The sequence below is a fragment of the Elaeis guineensis genome, chromosome 6, assembly GCF_000442705.2.
Source record: "Elaeis guineensis isolate ETL-2024a chromosome 6, EG11, whole genome shotgun sequence".
In the NCBI taxonomy this organism is placed as follows: Eukaryota; Viridiplantae; Streptophyta; class Magnoliopsida; order Arecales; family Arecaceae; genus Elaeis; species Elaeis guineensis.
The window spans coordinates 3,157,691-3,163,537 of record NC_025998.2 but is presented as its reverse complement, the minus strand read 5'-3'; the positions used below and the strand labels follow the sequence as shown (position 1 = coordinate 3,163,537).

General features: G+C 42.2%; 1 pseudogene; it reads right to left on the bottom strand.

Moving 5' to 3' along the window:
* Positions 1-672: 672 nt before the first annotated feature.
* Positions 673-4,454, bottom strand: LOC105047640 (uncharacterized; annotated as a pseudogene).
* Positions 4,455-5,847: the final 1,393 nt, after the last annotated feature.

Sequence of the window (5,847 nt, the reverse complement as noted above, 5' to 3'; positions counted from 1 at the left end):
AAGAAAATTTTCATTTCTTCGAAGGGTGAACCGATGGATACTCGATGAGCAAACTTTGGTAGCATGGAAGAGCATACTGATGGAACGATGCTGCCATCACTAGAGAAGCCCTACGCGAGATGACGTCAAGCTCTACGTAACTTGGCTCAACAACATCCGACCCAAACCCACATCAACCAGAAAATTAAAATGTTTCCTCCGTGATTTGTTAGACCAGTGTAGAGTCCAACCCAAAGTTCAATCAGTTTGTCATGGGCCGGCCCAAAATAGCATGTTCCTGCTGACAATTAATTGGGTTGGGTTTAATATTGCAATGTCTACCTGTTGGGCTCTGTAATTTTCAGTCCTGCTTGGTCGCCTGCTCCAGTTTCCACCATAAAGTTTGCATCGACCATGGAGCAGCAACTTTATTTTGATGACCAGGACCAATATTGTTTGGGGTCACTTATAACAGATAGTTATTTGAGCGAACATTGAGGGAATATATATTTTTTGTGATCTTATCATGTCTGTTATTAGGTGGTTAATTGTTTTCACACAAGCAACGTCGACATGCATGATGATGGTCATAAGGTCTATATAATGGCCATTCTTTAGTGGTTACTGCATGTATACATACATCATCATGTAATAAAGAAGCTAAAAGTTACTAGGTTTTGTTATAATGATCCTTGCTTACTGAAATCATGATCCAGAACCAACGGGTCGATCAAGCTGCCAACGGCTGCATATTTGAGTTGGTCAATGCAGTGCCCCGTCCCCATCAAACTTCGAACAAAGTCGTTCATTCAGACACTAACTGGAACACTTCAAGGCATCCAGATTCCAGAAGAACATGTAACAGTGGTTGTGGGCTGCCGTGTGATGAAGATCCGTTGTGATTTTAACCGTGGATTTCCAACGACAATGCGAGTCTTTGCTCTCTCTCTCTGTCTCTCACACACACACAGACGCATACACACACAGAAGAAAACCAGATTTCTTTGGTCAAATTCAGGAAGGTCTACATTTAGCCCAAGTACAAGCCAGTTGCTTAGTCTTGGTCTCGTGGGAATAGGATGGGCCTTGAAACTGCCATTGGACAAAAAGTACGCCCACCAAAACTAGCTTGCCGTCTTATTCTCAGGGTTCAAAGATAGGGTAGGTTATCGTTTTGCCAGAGGGATCGCGTCACCTCCTCGGTCAACCATTTCCCAAGCGCACTAACCGCCTGCACTCTTTCACGTTTAGGTGGACGAAGAATATACGTCCGCCAAAACCAACTCTTACCTTCCATGCCGTAATTCTACCAACCTCATATATTTTATTAACTTGAGTCTGAGATGAAGTGGGCTCTTCAAAATTTCCAGGGACCCAAGGATGTTGCACAAACAATAAACAACAAACACATGGAAACACAGTTCTCAAAACTTTGGCAGGAACCATGTGAGAGAGATCTGGGTCTTCCCACAAACCAGAAAATCCTGATTTCAGGAACTATCTCCACCACAGTAAGCAGCTTGGTTTCAAGTTACTAGATCCCTCCTTTCTGAGTGAAGACAAAGGAAAGGGGCATATGGCATGCATAGAGCTAGAAAAAGTCCATTGCAACTTGGCAACCCACATCACCAAACACCCAAAGTTTGTTACAACAAAATCTCTCTCTCCTCTCTCTCTCCTTGTGAATGACATAGGAAGTTGGTTTCATGGCTAAGGTGAGATGAGAGAGAGAGAACCAGGGGGGAGGGGCAGAGGGGACTGTAGAGTGGCATGCCTATTTTTTTTTTCCTCCACCATGTGCTAACCAATATGGTTGGTGGTCTTCTCAAGAGCACGCTTGGCTCGAATCAAGGGGACAATGCCCTCTGCCACACTTTGGCATCAGGGCCAAAGGGAATGTCTCTGGACTTGGGCTGTTCGATGTGCCACCACTCAATGAAAAGAAAGCACTGAGAATAGGGTGCAAAACCCAAGAAGAATGAGACTCGCATGAGGGACATTTGTAGCTGTTGATTACTTCCAAGCTCCCAAGCCTTGGGCTCCTAATCATAGGAGTCATGATTCCTTAACTTTTGTGTAAGCAAGCTTTTGTAATTTGGGTAATGGAGTCAAGGAGATGAGGATTCGAGGGCATTGCCATGTTCTCTTAAACACATAAAGGAAGTAATCATGATGGCTATGATATTGGTGTCTGGGGTTAGGGTTTGCATGGGAAAGGTCTCTTCGTAGAAAAGACCAGGGCCTTTAACTGAGGGCTTAAAGTTAATGATGAAGAGAATGATAATGGGATTGGACCAGGGTTGCTTTATGGACGGAGTAAAAAGGTGGCTTAGGATAAAAAAAAAGAGGGGAGGAACAGCACTACCATTTCATCAAAAAGGTAAACCTTCTATCCTCTTGGTGTTTGGAATTAGGATTTTGGTTAGGAAAAAGTATGACCGAGTGAAGGAAAAGGAGCTAATAACATCCCTAGACCGCAAGCCACTGATGCAGAGAACAATTCGAATTCTGGGTTTTCTGCGACTAGTTTTCCTTAACCTTTTGGGTTAGGGTTTAGGGTGGGGGAAGAGAGTGCACGGAAAAAGTTTGGTTGAAAGGTGCTGGAAAGGGAAGTGTGGCACTGCTCATGGTGTCAAATCTATTACCCTGGGTTTCCAAGAACTTAACTTGAGACTTGAGGAACTTGAGATAGCTGGCAGCCTCATCAAGCATGGAGGCGGTGTCCATCTTGCTTCCCCCGGGACTAGACTTTGTAGCACCCTTAGCTTCTCACTGATCCTCTCTCTTCTAAGCCTGGCTGCCACGGTCTGGGGATCACTGGAGATCCTCACATTCTTTCTCTTCGGCTTCTCTACTGCCTCCACTCCAAGGTTCACAGGCCTTAAAGCTGCAGCTCTATAAATCATTTCTTTCACTTGTGCTATTGCCTCGGTGTCAGGCTCGTAGCCGCTCTCATGACCGAAGTTGATGCTCGAAGACCTCGGCTGCTTCTCAGATCTCGATTTCTTCGGTCTGGGATCATTTCTGAAGCTAATCTGAATGCCTGCTTCCTCCATTTTTCTCTTGGTGATGATGGGCTTATCTTTGGCTTGTTCAGCCTGAGTTTGGTCTGGGTTTGAGAAGCTAAGCTGAGCCTGATGTGGATTTGAAGAGGCTTGTGAGACTGAGGCCACCTCGCCCCGATTCGACCGATGGTGATCGAAAGAGCCATGGATTTCAGACTCACCTGAAGAAATATTGCCACTGTAACTCAAATTATGAATGTTCTCACTGCTTGAAAAGATTGCTGAGAGGCCGCATTCGTCGTTTGTAAGGTCGCTCAAGACCCGTAATTCCTCGGATGAGCCGATAGTTTCAGTCAGGCTATCGAATGGATCGGCGGCCTTGGACTCGGTGATGGGAGGAAGGGAACATAATTGAGAAGATAAAGCATCTCCCCAAGTGGCACCAAATATTCTTGATTTCTCAAGAACAGAATTGGCCGCCAACCTTATCACTTGTTGGCGCTGCAAGAATTCCAGATCCAAATTATTGTTTATCGAGTCCAAAGCAGGAGCTAGCATTTCCACCAACTCATTTACTCCATCAAAATTTGAACTCATTTCGCTAGTCTGAAGCCCTTGGAGCTCCAAGCCTGAAGTGAATAAAGCTTGATCTTGTTCAACCTTCTCACTGATATTGCTGTAATCTTCATTGGATTCGGAAAAAGTGTCGTACAGGTTGCTCCATAAACATGATGGAATTGAAGAGATATCACTTGCGAGATTTGTTGAATTAATATTCCAACTCCAACTATCCATTGCCGGGTTAGTTCTTTTATGCCTGAATACCAATAGATTATGAGCACAGTTATGATTAAAAGTACGTGCTAGCAGAGAGTATAAATGCCTTATTTATATATTAAATCTAATTTTATGTCCTAGATAGCACTTTGAAAATACTATTGACATCAAATGCATTTTGAAAAGAAAAATCTTTATGAGATTCTGATGTAAAAAGAATAAGCAGCAACATTATTCGATTTAGTAGTCGCGACTCATACCTTGTGCAGATCGAGACCGAAGATAAAAAGTCGTCTTTGGACAAAGGAATTTTGATCTCCCAACCTGTCTTACAAGCTCAGAGAGAACTACCGGTGGCTGAATTTTAGCGGTGTTTCCCTTTTATACGAGGTGGCAGACATATCATTCATCAGCCATGACAGCATCTACTGCAACGAGGAGCAAAGCAAGTGTTTGCTAACGTCAGTTTTAGCAAATGAAAACTTGTCCAACAATTTGCTAATAAGAGATAAGGCAATAAAAGTACATGATTTCACCATAGTACACGCCAAAACTCCAAGGCCACAGATGAAATAAACCAAAGAACAAGAAGGAAAAGGCCGAAGATGGAGATTATATAAAGATGTGTGCTTCTCTACCTTTGAGTCTCCATGGAGAAGGTGATGCTTTCTGTTCTATGGGCTGTTCCTAGATTGTCAGCCTATAAAGATGAGAGAAGCAGAGTGGGTCCCTACTTATAGTTGTACATGGACTCCTTTATTTTAATGTTTTGTTGTGTTGGATTTTTTAAAGAAGAGGGAGGCTTTTTGGGGCCAGTCCATTTGATGGAGGAGATGGGCAGCATATGAGACTTCTGGAGAAGGAATTAAAAATAAATTAAAAAAAAAGCCAGGAAAAGTTCTGCACCTCTTTTGGCTGCTTGTTCTTATTTCACGCGCCCTGCCAACATTCACCAGGCTGCAGCAAGAAAAGGGCAGTGAGAGGTTGAGCACCATTCTGACATGGTGGAAAGTAGATACACTGATACAGATGGTTGGGTCTCAAATTTAATGAGTTAAAATTTTAAGTTAAACCCACTGAGTTCTGACTCATATATCAAGAGGTTCTCTTGGTTAGATTCAAACTCCATCATTCTCCTTTATAAATTGGATCATAGCCAATAACTAACGATTGGAGGGAAGTTCTCAAAGTTGTAGAGGGCCAAAATTGGCAATTCTTACGAAGAGTGGTAACATGGGAGCAAGGCGCCAGGTTTGAGCATGATTATTGGAAGAGTGAACTCTCATAAGGATAAGGTGAAATATAGGTCTTGAAGAGCAAAGCTGGAGTGGTAACACATAGTGGACTCTAAAGAGTAACTGGTTGTGGAGCTTGATTGCGGAGTAGTAATAGATTGGACTCGAAAGAAGGCTAAATTGGCTTACATATGAACAAGAGTGTTGAGGATCATGTGTGAGGTTTGATCCCATATAGAGTAGTTAGTGGAAAATAGATGGATGATTGGATCTAAAACAGCTTTAGGTTTTAGGTTGAATTGGATTCTAACTTGTATATCAAAGTCTTCTTCTAGCTGGATTCAAACTCTCCGATTCTCTCCAACAACTTTATGGTATTGCTATTCCTACCAGTAGGTTAATATGTTAGAAATATATATTGGAAATTGTTAGAAATGGAAACGGTGTGTATGAATCTGATCAACTACAGGTACACGTTAATGTCTTCCACATTTACACAGATATTCATGAACAGATATAGACTAGAGAGAGAGAGAGAGAGAGAGAGAGGACCCAATAAGCTTTTCTGGACTATGTTTTTCCCCTCTTAGTAATCTTCTAGACTATGTCTAAACAGTGTGTGTGTGTGTAATCAAGTAATGATTTTTAGAAGAATAACGAAGACTAGCAACAAGAGGATGTTTCAAAACATAAGTAGGGGATAATATATAATAGAAAGACGGAGTTGGACCATGTTAAGTAGTATAACAACTTTAGTGGCTTTGGATTTAAAAATCGGTAAAGTAGCAAGAATATGCTGAAAAAAAAGATGAGAGTAGAAGATATGAGTATGAGAGAGAGAGAGAGAGAGA